The following is a 20609-nucleotide window of genomic DNA, read 5'->3' as shown; positions in this document are numbered from 1 at the left end:
CTAACCCCCTCCTCCCCCCGCCCCGCGCGGGGCTGTGGCAGGGCTGTGGAGGAGCTGGGGGAGGGGCGGCCCCACCGCTCAGCATCAGCTCCCCTCCCTGCCCTGGAGTGATGCTGCCCAAAGGACCCTGAGAAAGGACAAGGGCTCCAATCCAGCCCCTCCAGAGAGAAGCAGTGATAGCCACGGTCACCTGCTGAGCCAGTTAAGGGCCAGAGCAGATCAGAGAGGCCCACCGCCTCCATAATCCCCATCCCCTTCCCCGCACCCCACCAGCCTCTTCTCCCAAAAGAGAGGGAAGGGCAGGACCCAAACTGATTAAGCCTGCCCGGTCCAGAGCTTCCAGACAGGGACTCGGAGACAAAGAGGCGAGGGTTCTGCGGTTCTGTGCTCCTTCACAGCTTGCAAGAAGTTGGAAACAGGACAGAGAGTGGGGAGAAACTGCCCTTTATCACGCCCTCCCCTCGGCCCATTCCTTGTGGTATAGCACTCAGTTCTTATGATACTCTTGTTTTCTCTAGTAGATGGATAGCCAAACAGGATCAGAGATGGCAAACGATTTGTCCAAGGCCACACAGCAGCGGCAAGTTCAGGGTCACGCCCACGCTTTGGTCACTGCTCTGGCAGAAGCCACACATTTCTCCCCTAAAGGACCAAGCTGGGCAGAGTCTTTCCCTTTCCGCCTGGGAGGGCTTGGAAAAGAGATGGAACTGGAGCCTGGAAATATTTATTGAAGGGATGAATATCAGAGTGGCTGTATGGCTGTATTCTCTTCCCCATCATGGGATCCATCCCCTGACAGAGCCTTGACCTCAGCCGGGGCGCCCAAGGGCAGCGGTGGGATTGATCTAAGCTCCATCCTCAAGCTGGCAGGTGCCCCCACATGCCATGAACCTGCTCTGCTCCCTGCCCCGAGAAGCTGACATGAGGGATGTCATTTCATTAGCCCCTTCCTGCCCTTCTGTTTGGACTCCAAAACATCTACATAAATTACAGCCCCGGTATTTATTGCCTCCGTGTTGTGCCAGGAAGGGCGTGTGCGTGCTCCGTGCCCTGGCAGCGGGAAGGTCACCCCGAGGACTCTCTCCCTGCCTCCCACCCCGTCCCCTGTCCCAGGACCTGGTGCCACTCGGGCAGCAGAGAACGGGCAGCCTCCAGGGACCTGGGAGGGACAGGGGCACTCAGGCTCTGGGGAGAGGAGGGAGGCGGATTTTACGGCAGAGTTTTCACATGGTTGGTTTCGCCATTAACTTTGAATGCCTTTGTGGGTCTATAAAGTTCCCTGTGGTGGTTTATAGGGAGTATGAATCGAGGAAATTGGTGGCAAAAACAGGGTAATGGGCAGCTTTCAGGTACCCACGCAAGGGTCAGGGAACAAAGGCAAGAAGCTGCCATCTCCCCACAAAAACTTAAGCCCATGATAACTTTAAAAACAATTTCACATAAAATCCTTTCTGTTTCTCCTCCAGAATTCTCTGTCTCCAAGCACAGAAGCGTCTGGCGGGATAATCACCACGGAGTTCACAGCGGTCGTCTGAGCGGTGGCGTTCTCCTTTCTATGCCTTTCTAAATGCTCCAAATTGTCTCCAGCTTCTGGGTGTTACTTTTGTGGTAGAAGAAAAAAAATTATTTTTTTAAAAGTCAGATAATTCAAAACAGCAGAAAGGAATGTTTCCTGAGGCACCCACAATTCACCTGTGATAATAACCCCTCGCTGGGGCTTGTATCCTGGCGTGGTCCTCCAGCCTCGTTGGTGGGGAAACTGAGGCACTGAGAGCGCACGTGTCTCACACCAGGCCCCGCTGGCCTCACCTGGAACCAGCCCTCCGCTTCTCCAGCGCGGCCCTTGCCCCTGTCTGTCCGGCTCCCTGTGGCTCCAGGGCAGAGAGATCACTGCTGATAGCCCTCAGATGGGGTGAGGGGCTCCTCTTGCTTTGCAGGGTCCTGAGCATTCTGTTATGGTGGTCTGATGGCTGTATTTACTGAAGGCTTTTCACATCAGACTTAGAATGTCTTATGGGTTCCTCGGGGGACTAAGGGACTGGACCAAGATGCTTCCAGAAGATTCCAGACCCAGGTTAGTCTAAGTCAGGATGGAGCAGATGCAGAAACCAGGTGTGGAAGGAAAGGCGGGCCAGGTTGCCTCTGGGGTGGGAGTGGGGCCCAATCAGCTGTTTCTGAGTCAGCCAACCTGGGCAGGAAGGAATGGGGAGTGTCTCCCTCTCTGGGCAGGACCTGGCTGGATCAGGAGCAGAGGGTGTGAAGCCCTGGCTCCAGGCCTGGAGAAGAGGAGGGGTGTCTGTGAGTCCCCCGTGGACCCTGATTCTTCCCACTCAGCTCAGACTTCCTGAGAGGCGGCCCTGTCCCAGGGAGCAGGGACAGACCGCTCCCTGTATCCTGCCTCCCTTCCTCTGTGTGAGTCTTTTCCGAGACAACCATGTGAAAACATCGTGGAACAAAATCAGACAGAATGGACATTCACATTCCCCTTAGATCAGAGTGTGACAAGGACCGCAGACCCTGAGGGCTCCCCCTCTATGTAGGGAGACAGAGCCCCAGGCGTGGTGAAGCACCATATGTCTGGTGGAATAGATACAGCCCTTCCCTGGGGAGGTCCCTCGTCAGATGGAGGAGACACACCCCTGTATTATTTGAGAGTTCCCCATCTAACAAAGAAGGCAAGACTCTCACCCAGAAAGAAACCTAGGCTCCTTTAACGAAAGTGTTATTCGCTCAGTGGAGTCTGAGTCTCTGCAACCCCATGGGCTGTAGTCTACCAGGCTCCTCTGTCCAAGGATTCTCCAGGCAAGAATACTGGAGTGGGTTGTCATGCCCTCCTCCAGGGGATCTTCCCAATCCAGGGATGGAACCTGGGTCTCCCACATTGCAGGAGGATTCTTTACCATCTGAGCCCCCAGGGGAGCCCCCAGACTCCTTTAATAGAGCCACAGAAATGAGGTTGCAGGCTCACCTCTTCATCGGCATTAGGTGATTCCTACGGGACTCAATGCAGAAAAGGAGGATTTAGTGGAGAGCATCCAGGAAGGCTTCCTGGAGAAGGTGATTTCTGGGCCAAGCTCTGAGGACATGTCAGCCTACGGCGCTGGGTCCTGCCTTCAAGGAGCTCAGGGGGCAGGAGCAGAGGGGAGAGCACTGGACACTGAAAAAGAGAGGCTGGGATTGGAAACCCACGTAATGGGTTTAGGCTGGGTTAGGAGCTGGGGCTTTATGCCTGGGCACTAGGGAGCCATGAAGAGTTTTAAACAGGGGAGAGGGTGGTTGGGTTTGCAGTTTGAAAGACTCCGCTGGGCTGCAGGGAGGAGGAGGCAGTGGGGGAGAGTGGAAGCAGGATGCGGGAGAGACTGCTGAGATGATCCAGGCGGGGTGATGGGGGCCCAGCCTGAGGCCCGGCCGTAGGGTGGAAGAGCCAGCCCTGGTGGTAGAGGGCGCTGGGGGAAGGCTTGAAGCCCTGACAAGGCTCAGTGATATCTGCTCTCTGAGCGGCTGCCTGGCTGGGCTCCAGGATGCAGGCCCGGGGTCCCCTTCTGAAGTTGCCCATCAGACTGCAGGCGTCCTGACACCTAGACAGCAGACCTCTGCTGTCACTAGGCCCATGTGGGGCCAAGGTCAGAGAGGAGAAGGCCCCAGGCAGGCCCTGAGGTATCCTGGGGTCCCCCGGTCCACAGCCCCCCGTACCCCCATTAAAACACCCAGGTCCCAGTTGAGCCGTTCAGCTGTCAAGGTCACGGGCCACCCCCGCCTGCTGAGTCCTCATCTGGAAGGACATTAGTCCCCATGGTTAGTGAAGCCTTCAAACTGGGCCGTGCAGGGGTCAGCCTGAGGCCTGGACTGACCCATCTGGGAGAAGAGCCAATAAGCCCCTCGATTTGCATATATGCAAACAAGGCGCAGGGTTGGTGGAGCAGTCAGCACAGCCCACTGCCCGGCAAGGCCGCTGGGATTGGCCGCGGTGCTGGAGTCTCATCTGCTGGGCTCGTGCCCAGCTTCTTCTCAGCCAGGTCTCCTTGGGTGGGAGACCAAGTCTCAGAACGGGCGTGACACCTCCTTCCAGAGGGCAAGGGAGGCGGGGCAGGGCTTTCTGGGCAGGATCAGGGAGGGCCCATGGATTTCCTGGGTGTGGGCTTCTTATCTTTTACTTTGGGCAGAGGGAGAAGGGCCTTCAGGCCATAAGACACAGGAGGGACATCTCCCCATCACAGCTCTGGTGATATGGCGAAGGGGACAACCCACGGCTTTGACTCTGAGAGGCCTGAGTTCTAATCCAGACTCTGCCGCTTGCTGCTGTGTGAGTCTGGATACTTTAAATGACCTCTCTGGGCCTCAGCTGTCGCATTTGTAAAATGGAGACACTGCCTCCCACATAGGCTATTGTGAGGATTAAAAGAATCCTCATAGTGGAGTGCTAGGTATAAATGGTCATTCAGTCGCTGAGTCATGTCCAATTCTTTTGTGACCCTGGAGACTGTAGCCCACCAGGCTCCATGGTCCATGAGGTTTCCCAGGGAAGAATACTGGAGCGGGTTGCCATTTCCTTCTCCAAGTTAACGCCCAACCCAGGGATCAAACCCGAGTCTCCTGCTCTGGCAGGCGCCTTCTTTACCACTGCGCCCCCAAGGCAGCCCCGCTAGGTGCAGGCCGCTGCTCATCCAGCAGCTTCCCTGTGTCCCCAGCCACAGTCTGCAACAGCATATGCCTGCCTCTCTTCTGCTTCTGTTCTCCTCACCCTGTTGGCTTGTTTTGCTTTTTATCTGAAATGTGCTTTTGTTGTTCTCACTCAGTCTCTAAGTCCTGTCCAACTCTTCGCGACCCCGTGGACTGCAGCACGCCAGGCTTCCCTGTCCCTCACCATCCATCAGAGTTTGCTCAAACTCATGTCCACTGAGTGGGTGATGCTATTCCACCATCTCATCCTCTGTATGAGCTGTGATTTAAATGGTGTAAAGCACATTTCCATTCAGTAACTTAGGCAATAGTTGGTGAAGTTGGTTGGCGATATAGCCTCATTTTACAGATAAGGAAGTCGAGGCCCAGAGAGGGGCAGTGACTTGCCTGAAGTCAATCAGCAAGTCAGCAGTGGAGCAAGGCCTTCCCCCGCCAGGCCCCTCCCTGTCCTGAGCTCTTTTTGGCCTGGCAGCTGCTGGAGACCCATGGCTGTGCTTCAGCCTCTCCCCATTTCTCTCCTTTCTGTCTCTGAGTGTTCCTCCTCTGTCTGCATCTCTATGTTCTAGGCTCTCTATTCGCTGAGTCTTTCATTCTATCCAATGCCTGCTGACATTGGACAGCCAACCCTGCTCAACCAGAGAGTGGGAAGTTCCATCTTGTGTCAGGCTGCAGTGTCTCTTGCTTTAGAACCAATCTGCATCCCCTTTTATCATCATCGGCAGATGGTGATCTTATTCGTTGAATAACCATCATTATCGTCATAAATGGGAACAAAGCAAAGCAGCTTCCAGAGCTGTTAACTCCTCCTCCTTCTCCCTCTTGTCTTCTCCTGACCAGATGAAACCGTGACTTTAAGGTCCTTCTAACCCTTCCTCCCAAAGCCAATCCCCATCGCCTTGGATGCTCACCCTTCTTCAAGCCGCGGTTGCCCCAGTGTCCTGTACTGCTGGGTGACCGCAGAGGCGGTGAGGAGAGAGGAAGTGGGGAAAGGCATCGGGGGTTCGCAGCCCTAAGACCTAGCCAGCTCTCCTGTGTGGGCTCCAAGCCTTCATCAGTCCGTGACTGCTGCGTGCAGACACGTGCCAGGGGCTGAGGGGAGCAGAGGGAGGCATGTGACACGCACACCCGCTCCTTACTTCCGCAGAGAACCGGAGGGCAAAGAGCGCTGCCTCCGGCCTCACGGGACGGCTGGGGAGAAGGGACAGTCCACGGAGGGTATAACCCTTGGTGCAAACGCCATGACAGGCGCGGAGGAGGGATCCCCAGCCGGCAAAACGCAGGTGTAGTCAGGGGAGGCTTCCAAGAAGAGGTGACTTCTGAACTGAATCCAGAAGGACGTCTTGGCATAAGCCAGGTGACGAGGAAGGGAAGGAAAGAGTGAGCAGAGGGAACAGCAGGAGCCGAGGCCCAGGGACGGTGCAGACTCTGGTGTATCCGACCAACTGGAGAACTAATCACAGTGACCTTTGCTTCTGTGGCCAGGCACATGCAGGCACAGTTCTGTGTTTGACCAACAGGTACTTGTGAAATCCCCACAAAGGTAGGTAGAATGAGGGCTTGGTTTGAGCTCCTCCAGATACAGACTCAGAAAAGAATTCAAGTGCAGGTAGCCTCTTTGGGAGGTGACTCGGGAAACTAGTGAGGGAGTGCGGAAGGGAAGGCAGCTGATACCGTTGTGTTAACACACCAGCTCCCACCACGGAGCCCACGCCCGCTGAGCTTCTCTGGAATATCCCACCACAAGCAAGGATCTGGAGCACCCCCTCCACCCGCCGTCCCTCCTGGGCTGAGGACTGGTTCCAGGAACACCAGCTCCCCCTCCTTCTGTCCTCTCTGGTGTCCAGGCCAGGGATGCCACCCCCAGAATGCAGAGGGTCACTGCATTCACAGAGAGCAGATTTGGCTCTCAGATAGACAGAAAGGCCACGGGGCTATGGCTGGACACTGACCACAGATGAGGACACTGAAGCCAGAGCATCCAGGTTCTCACAGCCAGCACATTATGGGGCTCAAACCCAGGATTCTGCTCCAGAGTCTGCAGTCATAACCCTGGAGCCACACTGCCCAATGGGGTCGACTCCCAAGAGGAGGGAAGGGGAGCATGAAGGACGAAGACGGGAAGGAGGGCAAGAAGCCTGGGAGGCCAAGCAGAGAGCGGGTGAGGCGCCTCACCCGGCAGCCACAGTGTGCGTTCCACGCTGGGGACCCCGGCCTCACCCCAACGCAGGCCAGGCAGGGCCCCTCCAGAGCCCGAGGTTCTGAGCCTGAATCAGAGCCCTCTCCCTCTGGTTCAAGGACCACATTTCCCCACCCAGACTAGAATTTCTTGTCAGATGTGGCTTTCCCACTGGGAAGGGAAGAGTGAATTTATTTATGCGAACGTTCTTACAAGGGTTTAAACACTAGCGTGCATTTGGTTATATATGTCAGAAACTGTCTTTATTGCAAAGGATTTTAAAAATACTTGCAACGGCGACCATCCAGGAGAATCTGGAAAACATAGTCTCTGTACTCAAAAAGGGTGAGAGCTTGTTTGAAGAGGACTCAGTGATTATGAATGTGGATTTTCAAGCCCCAGCCAGAATTGAGCACACGAAGGTGAACGTTACTCAGGCGTGTCCGACTCTGCGACCCCTTGGACTATATGGTCCATGGGATTCTCCAGGCCAGAATGCTGGAGTGGGTAACCTTTCCCTTCGCCAGGGGATCTTCCCAGCCCAGGGATCGAACGCAGGTCTCCCGCATTGCAGGCGGATTCTCTACCAGCTGAGCCACCAGGGAAGCCCTTATTAAACGCTTGATGACTAAGTGACTGGGGTAATGTGTGCGTGCTCAGTCGTGTCCAACTCTTTGTGACCCCAGGGACTGTAGCCCGCCAGGCTCCTCTGCCCGTGGGACTTCGAAAGCAAGAATATTGGAGTGGGTTGCCATTTCCTACTCCAGAGGATCTTCCCAACCCAGGGACTAAATCTGCATCTCTCGTGTCTCCTGCATTGGCAGGCAGATTCTTTACCACTGAGCCACCAGGAGAAGAGCCATCTGGGGACTGAATCCCAACCCTCCCGCAGGCTCTGTATGTGGCCCTCTCTCTGACTCAGTTTCCTCATCTGTAGGGAGCAGACAGGGATGTCAAGGGGATGGAGGTGAGATGACCCAGGGAAGGCCCTGAGCAGGAGCCTGGCTCTCGGTGAGCGCTTGCTTGAAGGGGTGGTGACAGCAGCGCAGTAAGGGGGCGGGTGGAGCAGGCGCTGGGCTGGAGTCCATCCTGCACGGACCCAAAAGGAGGCTCCGCTCCTCCTGGGTGATGGAGCCAGGCGTGTCAGGCCAGAGCCCTCCCGCCCCCACAGACCCTCCCTCGATGAGGAATAGGGGCTTCGGGATAAGACCCCAGCTCCCTGCCCTGGGCGGGGGTGGACCCTGGGGCCTGTCCCGTGCTGCCTCTCAGCCGTCCGGACACAGCTGTGCCAGCTTCCTTTCTTTTTCCATCTCCCTGGCCCTCTCCCACGTTGCTGTCTCCGTGCGTGCGTGCATGCTGAATCTCTTCAGCCGTGTCTGACTCTGTGTGACCCCATGGACTGCAGCCCACCAGACTCCTCTGTCCATGGGGTTCTCCAGCCAAGAACACTGGAGGGGGTCGCCATGCCCTCCTCCAGGGGATCTTCCGGACCGAAGGGTCGAACCCGTATCTCTTGAGTCTCCTGCATTGGTAGGCAAGTTCTTTACCACTAGCACCGCGTGGGAAGCCCTGGGGTCCTTCCCAAATAAACCAGCTGCACCCATATCCTGTGTCAGGCTCCACCGCGATGGGAGTCCCCAGAGCAAGTGGTGACGATGCCAGAGGCCGTCCTAGGGACCCGGCCCTACACCCCTGAGTACCACCGCCCTCCCTCCCACTTCTCGGGCTGGCATCGGAAGGAAAGACTGTGATAAACAGCAGGACAAAGCTGCAGAAAAGAAGAAAGGGAGGCGGCATGTCCTGGCAGGGATTATGATATTTCCTCGGTGAGATAAGGATCTTAAAGCGCGCCGATTCGTAGCCCGAGTGTGGGGTTCAGGCACTGACAGTCTCCAGTTCTGCTAATCCCGCTCACCCCTGCCTGTCACTCAGAGCTGCCTCCACTTCAGCTGCAACCCCAGGGCAGACACACTCAAGCGGACCCAGCCTCATCAAGACAGGCCACGAGACAAAGAGCACCCGCCGCGCAGGGGGCCTGGCGGACCCAGGGCAGAGGAAAGGAGGGTGGCCCCCGGCTCGGCCCCCAGCTTGTCCTGCTCCGTCACTGCCTGCGCTGGGCCTGACCTCTCCTCCTCCCGAAGGTGGAGGCCACCGCAGAGCGATCGGGGAGCGCCGCGAGCCGGGCTGCTGGAGTGGGGACAGCCACTCACTGGTCAGCCTTGATGCAGTTACCGACCCTCTCTGTGCCTCTGCTTCCTCATTCACAAAATGAGGAAAATAACAGAGCCCGATTCACGGAGCTTTTAATGCAGGTTAAACACATTAATATTTATGAAGCGCTTAGAAAAGTACCCAGCGCACAGTAAGTGCTACACAAATATTTGTTAAATAAACAGCTATATTCCTTACTTCAAAGGGCTGCTGTGGTTTCACCAGACGATAAATAGATGAAAATCCTTCAGACGTGGTAGAAATCCATGCAAATACATTATAGTTATGGATTCTCTTTATATCTCTATCTCCTCAAAGCGGCCTCCCTCCACGGGCCCCGTAGTGCTGAACACAGAGAAGGGACTTGGAGGTTTTCCAGAGCCAGGTGTAAAATATGGCCCTGCCCCTCACCACTCCTAAGTGGCTTCATACCTTAGGGCCTCAGTTTCCCCATCGGGGGTAATAACGCTGCACATGCATCTCTTGCTCTCTTTTTTAAAATTTTTTGGCTGCGCTGCACACGACATGCAGGATCTTAGTTCCCTGACCAGGGATAGAAGCTGTGCCTCTCGCAGTGGAAGCACAGTCTTAACTGCTGAACCGCCAGGGAAGGCCGAGCAGAGCTCTTACGGTAGGGTGACGTTAGGGGGAGACAGATAGGGGGGCGCCTAGCGTAAGGCCTGCCCCGCCAAAGAGCCCATTTCATGTCAGTTCCCCAGGGGAAGTCCCTTTGCTTCTTTGGGGATGTGAGTCCCCCACCTGTGATGGGAGCCCCATGCACGCGTTCACTGGGCTGGGGGAGGTGTACAGCCTTAAAGGCCTGTCCTGGGGGGACCATATGCTCTGTGACAGCGCCCTTTTCCTCTGGAAAAAATCTGTTGATTAATCTAAATTGCAGAGAATCCCCTAATCTCCCGGGCACGGCAGTAGAAGTCTAAGTAGGATTTCTCCGCCTCACTCCGATTGACTGAGGCCCCAGTTGGGGTGCCTCCGCCTGGCCGAGCTGGCTGGTGGGGGAGACGCAGGCCCAGCACTCTGACCCGCCCAGTCCTGGAATGGAGGACTGGAACTTTCAGGACCCACGGCTGTGCACCGCCAGGCCTTTGGGGATGAGGCACAGATGAACACAAGCCAGTGTCTGCGAATAGCCTCTGTGGCCGAACCCGAGAGAAGCCCAGAGGTGTTTGTCAAAAGGATCTGGTTCCCATGTGTCTGGCCTGCTTTGGCCTAATGTGCTTGCCTAACTGTTTATGTCCCAGATAAGAGCCAGGGAGATGAGCAGATAGCGACCGTGAGTAATTCTCGCTCCCCCAGGGAGCTGAACCTGCTGGGTCTCGAGAAGAATCAGACCTGGAGGAAGGGGGCGGTGACGGGGCTGAAGAGCGTGGCAGGCCAGCCCAGCCAGGGGGTCCGATCCCTAAACTGTCAGCATGAAGGGCAGGTCCCCCAGATGATGAGCAGCAAAAACGCAGGGAGAGCTAAGAGCAGTCATGAAATGGAGAAGATTTTTCCTCCACTCATTCATTCATTTGCTCCTTCACTCTATACCTGCAGTCATTCGTTATCCAACTGAGAGGAACTGTCAGATGCTCCAGGTACTGAAATGGACATTATCTCCCACTAGTCTGTAGCGCCTTAAAGGTGTGAACCACACCTGAGCTGCTCTCTGCTCTATCCCTGAAGCCTGGTGGGTCGTGTGAGCTCAGTAAGAGAGAATCTATTGTTCTCAGTTCTCATCTGCAAAGAAAAAGTTCTCATTCTCATTTTACAGCTGGGAAACTGAGGTTCTGAGAGGTACCGGCCCAAGAGGACTGGCCATGTGCTCATTATGAATAACACTGCTGTGTATAAAACAGGTAACTAATGAGAACCTACTTAGAGCCCAAGGGAACAGAAAGAAGGTGCAATCTGTGTGCAGGACCTTCGTTACGTTAACCTTAAAAACACACTTCAGTACACGTTAGGTGCAGACAAATGCTGTTTGATTACATAATTCGAGAAACCTAGAATTGTCAAACACACAGCCTCAGAAAGTACACTGGTAGACGCCAGGGGCTGGAGCTGGAAGGTGGAGGGGACGCGGGGACATGCGAGTGTTTAGCGGAGACGGTTCTGGTTTAGGAAGGTGGAACGTTCGGGAGCTGCTGAGGGCGAGAGCTGCACAACAGTGCATGCACTTGGCACCACCGAGCTGCACGAGCTGCACAGTTGAATAAGGTGGAGACAGTGCGTTATGTTAGGGGCTTCCCTGGTGGCTCAGCGGTAAAGAATCTGCCTGCAGTGCAGGAGCTGCAGGAGACACAGGTTCGATCCCCGGGTCCCCTGGAGGAGGGCGTGGCAACCCGCTCCAGTATTCTTGCCTGGAGTATCCCATGGAGTGAGGAGCCTGGAGGGCTGCAGTCCACGGATCACAAAGAGTCAGACACAACTGGAGAACTTAGCACGGCACAGTATGTTACGAGACTTCTACCACAATTAAAAAAATCGAAGAAAGAAATATGCGTTCGCTGTGTACCTACGGTGTGCCAGAAATCAACCAGCGGACAAGGCCTGTGGGGCTTCCGGCCCAGTGGCAGAGCCGGTTGTGGTCAAACAGCAAAGACATATGCTAAGAATGGGTAATTGTAAACCCACCGGAGAAGGGCCATCATTTCATTTTCTGAGCTGTGTGGGTCTCAGCCTGTGGATGGTCAGGTGGTAGACAGCAGAACTGAAGATGAGACGGTGGCATTTATTTGATGCAAAAATTGGGAACTTAGAGAGGTGGCATGGCATGCCCAGGGTCACACAGCAGGTAGGCAGCAAAGCTGAAGAGCAAGCCAAGACTCTGCAAACCCTCTCCTTCCACCTTGTCAGAGAACTGGGAAGAACCTAAGACAGCGGTTGGAAGAGAAAGGGTGTGCCAGTCAGGAGAAGCCAAATGGGGCTGGGGGCCTGGCTTCCCAGGGTCTGGGCGCCTCAGGGCAGAGGACTGGCGTTGCCCCCAGGCCTCAGTGAATGGATGTCTTAAAGCCAAATCCAGCTTTCTCTCCCCAACTCCCTCCTCCTTCTTTATGGAGACGCTAATTTTAGCCACAAAGGCAGCCTGAACTTTTAAAAATGGACTGATTTATGCTTTTCCTTAATTGCTCAAAAAAAAAAAAAAACGCTTTGCATCTAGTGGGAAAGAGAATGAACATAACTCTATTTAGGTTAAAAATGTAAAGCCAAATTCCTACTGGTCTGGCAAGAGGCAAGGAAAGCACTTAACCCCGTCTGGGTGGTCTCCCCACCCCCAGCCCTTTCTCCACCACACAGAGCCTCTGTGTCTGCCTCACAGGCGCAGACCCTACCAGAGGAGAGAGCAGGGCAGCTCCAGGGGCCTCGCCAGCCACTCAAGCGAGGGCAGGGCATTTTTGAAAGATGCACTGGGATATCTGCAAAATCCCCTTCCCTGACAGCCCCAAGGGCAGCCAGTGCCCAGGATCCACTGATGGTGCAAAAGTCTGCACTCATTTCCCAGTTCTCCGAGGTAGCACATTCTTAGGTCACCTCAGTCATACTCTGTCTGAAGGCTGGGCTGTCCAAACTCAGCCCAGGGTCAAACGCTGACCTTCCCAAAGGTTCTCTAATAATTCCGATCAGTAAACACTGAAAATCTGCCATTTGTCACAGACCCTGCTTCGTGATGAGAATCCAACAGTCAATGAGGCAAGAATGCCCAAAGGGTTGACCATAAATCTATGCGTTTCCCTGGACTAGGTCAGTGTGGCTTGGCTCACTAAGGATCATTTCATCCATCTACCCATCTAACAATCGTCTGTCTCCCGTCCATCCAACCATCATGTATGTAATCAGCCATCCATCTGTCATGCATCCACCCTCAACTCATCCCCCATCCCCCATCCTTCTCTCTTCCCGTCCATCCATCAGTTCAAGTACCTGTATGTACATATATTGTGCAGCACAATGTTAGGTACTAGGCTTACAAAAAGCAATAAGACAGAGTAAATAAGACAGACAGCAACACTGTCTTTATTGATTTCATGGCGTAGGTGAGATAGTAAAGTGAACAAGACATCTGTTGAAGCAGAGACAGCATCTGTCTACCCCTACACACACACACACACACACACACAGAGCAGCCCCCCGCCACTTGACCTGGAACACGGAACTTTCTCTGGGTGCAACTCTCACCCTCACCACACAGATGACATTTCCCAGATGCCTCTCTATTTTCTCTTCCCTACTCCACTGGCTGGAAAGGAGGCTTATGAAGCCCCAAGAGATGGCCAAGTCACAAGATATAAGAAGCCTGCACCCCTCAGTCTCACATGGAGGAAAGGCACCCACCCACAAAGATACCTGCAATGTAACTTAAAAATACAAGTACTGAGCCCATGCAAGTGAAATTTGGGGCTTATTTGTTATAGCAGCATTACCCAATCTAATATAATTCCATTTTACAGAACACCTTTCTGTAAGTGAATGAAGGGATAAAAACATGTCATTTTCTTCTTATAACAACTGCATGTGGTAGCTAATTGTCGCTCCCATTTATGAATGAAAAACCTGTGGCACAGAGACTGAAGTACCCTGTCCAGAGTCACACAGCTGGCGGGTAGTAGGTCAGGCTTTGAACCTGACTCCCACGTCCGTTCACTTTATGTGACGGCAGGCTCCCAGTAGGGGAACAGATAGGGGCCCTCAGCGTGAACAGGAAGAGTGACGTCGTCCCCTGCCTCTGGGTGCAGACGCTGAGGCAGCACATTTGTCCCTGGGCCACTGGTGTGTTTCGGTCACCAAGACACACGGAGAAGAGAAACCAGAAGTCTGCCCTCGGTGTTCCCCTCCCCAAGCCAGACGAGAGGTCCCAGGCTGGCCCCCTTTCCTCAGCATCGCTGTCTTTCCAGAGGAGCTCTTCTCAATCGGTGAGTACGCCCTTTCCTTTCCCCCATGACCAGAGGAAGCAAGATCGTTGAGACACTGGGTCTCCACTCCTGGGAGGCAGCAAGTTTCCTTCGGAGGCCTGGCCCAGGCTGACCTCTAAGACCTCTCCGTCCGCTGGCCTAAGGCTGCCAGAGCTACAGGGGCTCGGGGTTCCCCGTTCAGGCGTCAGAGCCGTGGTCAGAGCTGGCGTAGGCCTTGGAGCAGAGTGGCTGACAAGGGGCAGACAGACAGGGACAGGTCCTGGAGGCAGTGGGGGCAGGAAGCCCCAGTGCAACCCCACAGAAGGGCTGCCCGTCTCCACTGAAGGCCTGGAGTCAAGTTCCTTCTCGGGCGACATTTTTTTCCTCTATGCCTGTATGACTATCAGACAAGGAGATGGTGCCATGAAATGAACAGTGCTGAGCTTTTGAGAGCAGACCCACCCGGGTCTAAATCCAGGCTCTGACACTCCCCAGCTGTGTAATCTTGGGCAAGTCCTTAAGCCTCGCTGAGTCCCTCAGTTTACCTATCTGTAAAATGGGACTAATAATGCTTGTGTCACAGGAACGAGGGAGAGGATTAAATGGCATAGCAAGTACCTGATAATTTAAGAAGGGAGAGACAGAATCTGAGAATGTTGTAGCTAGAAGAGCCCCGAGAGGTCTGGTAGGGAAAAGTCAGGTTCAGAGGGAGTCAGCCACTGACCTTGGCTGAAACAGAGCAGTGGGTGCTTAGGATTTATCCTGCCTGGTTTGGTTTGCCCTCCTTTTCCTCTGCCTCCCAGTCTCTGTGTCCTGGTGTGGAGAGCGGCATCCAGGAGTGGAACGGGAAGAAGAAGGGGCCGTCTCTGAGCCCCTCCTCACACTCAGAGGCTGGAGCTTGTAGGCTTTCCCGCGGCTTTTGCCGGGGGTGATCGATGCTTTTGCTGGTCAGAGATGATGCTGGATGCTGGCGCTGCCACACCCAAGCGTGTCCCTCACTCCGATGTCTGTTCCCCTCGGTGCATGGGGACCAAACACCCACCACAGTGGCTGCTGGGAGGAGGACTAAAGGCCATGACCATGCCCCCATCTCCCTCAGATCTCGCACCGTCCAGAGGCACCAAACCCTACCCTCCACCCACCACCTCACCCCTCAGCCTCTGAGCCTTTACCACGGGCAGGGGTGTGGCCAGGCCAAGAACCCAGAGAGGGCCAGTGCCTGAGTGAGAACCCCGTTTGTGCCCAGCAGTTGAATGCACGTCCAGCCCAGAGCCCCCCATTCATGGGAGGGATGGAGGGGTGGACTGCAGACCTAGGCATGTGGTGGAGGCCTCGGAAGACGGCGGGATCCCCCTGCCGGCCCAGGATGCCTTCCCAGCTCTCACACGCTCCTGCCTCCCATCCCGACAGCCAAAGTTCCCCCTCGGGGTCCTCCAAGGACTGGCCCAAGCCCCTGTCCCCTCTCTCCCTCCTCCCTGACCCAGGCTCCGTCAGTGAGGAGCCCTCCTGCCTCGCTCCCCGTAATGCTATCCCGCCAATAAGATTAAAACATACCTCCAATAAATAAATAAAACATACCTCCTACTTGCAGCATCGATTCATAGCACTGATTTACTGTTGCTTCTCGGCTGCTACAAAACGGATGCGCAGGCCGCCACCTTTATCTCTATCCATCTCCTCGCTGCCGGGGAATAACTGCTAATTAATACCTTTCTGCCTTCCTGTGCCTGCCAACTTTGAGGGCCATCAATACTCCACGGGCTGCCTGCCACCCGGCCACTCACCCCCACCGCTCGGGACTCCAGCCCCAGGTCAGAGGCACCTTGGGGGGTTCAAGGTGGAACAAGAAAAGGTGGGCTTCTCCCCCTCCTTGTCCTCCCACTGGACACACAGATACAAGCCAGGGAGCACGGGGCGGAGACTAATTCAGAAGGGACTGAGTCAGACCGCGGTTCGACTGCCAGCCCCTAGTCACATCAGCTCTGAGATTTTCACCTCTAGGTCCCAGGCTCCTTGTCTGCAAAATGCAGAAAGTCACAGGACCCACCTCCTAGGGATCTACAAGAGTTAAAGGTCAGGTCAAGAATGTCAATCCTAAAGGAAATGCACCCTGAATAGTCACTGGAAGAACTGATGCTGAAGCTGAAGCTCCAATACTTTGGCCACCTGATGTGAAGAGCCGGCTCACTGGAAAAGACCCTGATGCTGGGAAAGGTTGAGGGCAGGAGGAGAAGGGGGCGACAGAGGATGACATGGTCAGATAAACATAGTGAACATAAGTTTGAGCAAACTCTGGGAGATAGTGAAGGACAGGGAAGCCCGGCATGCTGCAGTCCACGGGGTCGCAAAGAGTTGGACGTGAGTTAGCGACTGAAGAACAACAGCAAGAATGTACCTCACACAGTCCCTGCCTCCTGCTTCCTTGGGGCCTTTGTTCTGGGCCTGGAGGGGGTGCTGTCGCCATGGTGTCAGGGAATGGGCAGGTGGTCATTCCCAGTGCTGGGAGCAGGCTCCAGGGAAGATCCCAATACAGGAGTCAGCTACAGAAACACATTGTAAACCAATTATACTCCAATACCCTAGACAGCACACTAAAAAAGAGACATTACTTTGCTAACAAAGGTCCATCTACTCAAGGCTATGGTTTTTCCAATAGTCATGTATGGGTGTGAGAACTGGACCATAAAGAAAGCTGAGAGCCAAAGAATTGATGCTTTTGAACTGTGGTGTTGGAGAAGATTCTTGAGGGTCCCTTGGACTGCAAGGAGATCCAACCAGGCCATCCTAAAGGAAATCAGTCCTGAATATTCATTGGAAGGACTGATGCTGAAGCTGAAACTCCAATACTTTGGCCACCTGATGCGAAGAACTGACTTATTTGAAAAGATCCTGATGCTGGGAAAGACTGAAGGCAGGAGAAAGGGACAACCGAGGATGAGATGATTGGATGTCCACCGACTTGATGGACATGAATTTGAGTAAGTTCCAGGAGTTGGTGATGGACAAGGAGCCCTGGCGTGCTGCAGTCCATGCGGTCACGAAGAGCTGGACACGACTGAGAGACTGAAATGAACTGAACTGAACTGAATAATAATAATAAGAAGAAGAAGACGTTAGCTACAATATGCAGCCTGGTTTGGGACATCAAAGCCAAAGCTGACTAGGGTCAACGTTAGGAGCTCAGCCAGGCTTTCCCTGCTTCTTTTGTTCTCCCTTTTCTGCTCAAAAGGCACCTCCTCCAAGAAGCCTTCCTGAACCACACAGTCTAGAGACACTGGTCTGTCCTAAGCCCTGGACTATCCCAGAGCCCTGAATTCCCCTCGCAGGATAGTACCATCCAGAGTCAGGCTACTTACCTACTTGTTTATTTCTGTCTCATCCATCAGAATGTCAGTCCCGTGAGGCCTAAGCACTTGACTGTCCTGTTTGGTATCATCTCCCTGGGCACCCTGGTGGCTCAGACAGTAAAGAATCTGCTTGCAATGCAGGAGACCTAGGCTCGACCGCTGGGTTGGGAAGATCCCCTGGAGAAGGGAATGGCAACTCACTCCTGTATTCTTGCCTGGAGAATTCCATAGACAGAGGAGGCTGGTACATTATAGTCCATGGGGTTGTAAAGAGTCAGACATGACCGAGCAACTAACATTTTCACTCTCCCTGGGCAGACAGGAGATCAGTAACTATCTGATAAGTGAATAACAAGTTCTCCACTAATATTAGCCAATAATAATAATAATGTTGATAAAAATAAGCAAGGTTATCACTTTCCTCTCCCCTTAAATGAAGAGCTGATTAAATGTCCTCTCTCCTTTAGTGGGGAATCCTATTAAAAAAGCATTTCCGCTGTCTCTGCTGCAAGGAGATCAAACCAGTCAATCCTAAAGGAAATCAATCCTTAAAATTCATTGGAAGGACTGATTAGGAAACTGAACCTCCAATGCTTTGGCCACCTGATGTGAAGAGCTGACTCATTAGAAAAGACCCTGATCCTGAGAAAGATCGAAGGCAGGAGGAGAAGGGGACGACAGAGGGTGAAATGGTTGGCTGGCATCACCGACTCAACAGACATGAATTTGAACAAGCTCCGGGAGATGGTGGAGGACAGGGAAGCCCTGCGTGCTGCAGTCCACGGGGTTGCAAAGACTTGGATACGACCGAGGGACTCAACAGCCACGACGACTGTGCATTCAGTGTCTCCTGGGCGCCGGATGAGAAACGGAGGCTCAGAGCAGTCACACGGCTTGTCCCCGATGCCACACTCAGCTGTGACTCGGCTGTCAGTGAGACCCAGGTGGGCCACGCGTTCCCAGCCCTCCCCCGAGCCCCCAGTAGGGCACAGCACGTCCCACCAGGAGGAACGTGGACAGCTCCTTCTGTGCCAGGCATGTCTGCATGCCAGGGTTTCCCTCCTGACTCCCAGATTGAAACTGACAGCTGAAGAGAAAGTGCAGGGCCTTCCCTCTGGCCACTGGAGGATGCGACAACCCGTCTGGGAAGGGGCGTCAGCCTGATCTTGGATCTGCACGGTCACGTGGAGGGGATCAAGAAGGCGGGACCAGGTGACTCTAACTCTGGACTCCTCCTCCTCCTCTCTGAATCAGTCCCCTCCAGTGGGGGATGGGGTATGGCTACAGGACCAGATGGGCTTATGTGTGCCAACACTCAGAATTATCGCTGTCTCTCTAAATGCCCAGGTCTGCCTTGACCGGCAGGTTTCTGCTCTGTCTCATGAACAGGTCAGCCAGGCTGGGGCCCTGCTCTGTGAGGGGAGGTGGTGGGGGTCGGGTGGCAGCTGTCGGCGCCCCACCAGCAATGAGAGATGGTGGCCGGGGCGGGGGGTTGGGGGAGGAAGCCCCAAGACTGGGCCTGGCAGATGCCCCAGCAGAAGCCAGTACGGGCGCTTTTAATAAAGCATAACGAAGCGTAGGATCATAAAATATTTTGTCTAATTCCAGGCTCCCATGGGGGCGGGGCAGATCTGCTGGGCAGGCAGAGGAGAAAGGTTTACAGAGTGAAGCCTGGGGCTGGCTGGGGGTTGGAACAGGACAAGCTGGGAGCAGCGGCCGAGGGTCTGGTCCAGGGCCGGGGTTGGGGAGGGGGCTTTCTCACAGGCCTCCCTTTCAGCTTGGAAAGTGGCAGCAGGTGGAGACTTTCCCCCAGAAACGGCCCCCTCCTGCTGGAGGCCTGGTACCAGTCACGGGCCCCTCTGGGCTTCCGTTTCCCCACATGAAATGAGCGTTGAACCTAAACAGAGAACTCTTCTAACAGGAGGCCAACACACTCGTTTTCAAAGTCTTTCATTCAGAGTAGAGCTGAAGCCCGTCTGTTAAAGAGGCGACGCGGACTCCTGGCTCAATCTGGGGATGAGGACTCCCCCCTCAGCTATTGTTTTGCCTGATGCTTTGGCCGCCAGAAGTGGTGCAGGGCGCCTCCGTGGGAAACCGGGGCTCCAAGGAGCACAGTTTGAGAACCATGGGTCGGCCCATCCTGCCTACACTGAATCCTTCAAGGCCCAGCTCACGTCTGAGAACTTCATCGGAAGCCTCACTAATGGTGCAACTGTGCTAGTCACTTCCAGCCACATCGGCTCTCACCATCCTGACACTTATCATGCCAGTGACTATGCTTCTTCACTTGCTTGCAGCCAGGGCTGCACAGCGTCGGAGACACGGCGGATGCTCAGTAAGAGGGCTCCTCCCCGACCGCACACATCTACACTTGGCCATCCACCCCAGCCCTGTTCCCCAGCGCAGTTATTGCTTCCTCTTTCCGTGTGCTCATGTATGTCCTATCTCTCTGGTCATACAGCCTGGGAGGTAAGCTCCAGGAGGGCAGGCTTTTTTTCGTTTTTTTTCTGTTCAGCACCATATCTCCAGTGCCTAGCACACCATCTGGAACAAAGTAAGTGTCCAATTTGTCAGATGAATGAATGGCTGGAGGGAGGGATGGATGGATATATGGCCAACGAAAGAAGGAAGGAATTTTCCTTTTCTTCCTTGAGTCAGTGTAAATCTGCCAGCCCTGATAGGTTCATTCAGAGTTCAAAATGTCTTTTGTTACTGGGGTTGGCCAAAAAGTTTGAATGTTCCACAAGATGTTCGAGATTTGGGCGGGGGTGGGGGGGGTGGCGAACAAACTTTTTGGCCAACCCAATATGACTCTCATGCGGCTCTAAGCTCTGGAGAGGCAACTCCATCCTTCTGCCAGGTCCCACAGCATGCACACAGGCTCTTATCAGTTCCATAAACACTTACTGATGCCCGCTCTGTGCCAGAACCACGCCAGGGACAGGGAGCATGGAGCTGAGTCACGGTGCCAGCTGTGCCCCTGGGCGCTGTGAGCATAGTAGGTGCACAGGAAATGCTTGTGGAATAAATTAGCGGCGTCTAAGCTGAGACCGGAACGATGAGCAGGTCTTAGTCCAGGGAAGGAGGCAGGCTCCTGCAGAGGCTCTGGCCCTTGCGAAGGCCCTGGGGCGCAGCTAGGGGCACCCGGCCTTTCCGGCTAAGGTCCTGTGAGGCAGGCTTCACATCCCCCTGCCCCCAGCGGTTCCCCACAAGTGGCACCCAGTGCTCCCCAGAACCCTGGGCACAACAGGTCCCCTCTGAGGTCGCGCTCTTGTGGGGACGAGAGGGAGGGGTGACAAGCCACAG

This window comes from Bison bison, unplaced genomic scaffold, assembly GCF_000754665.1.
Source record: "Bison bison bison isolate TAMUID 2011002044 unplaced genomic scaffold, Bison_UMD1.0 scf7180017864516, whole genome shotgun sequence".
Classification (NCBI taxonomy): domain Eukaryota; kingdom Metazoa; phylum Chordata; class Mammalia; order Artiodactyla; family Bovidae; genus Bison; species Bison bison.
This window is presented reverse-complemented; position numbering follows the sequence as displayed.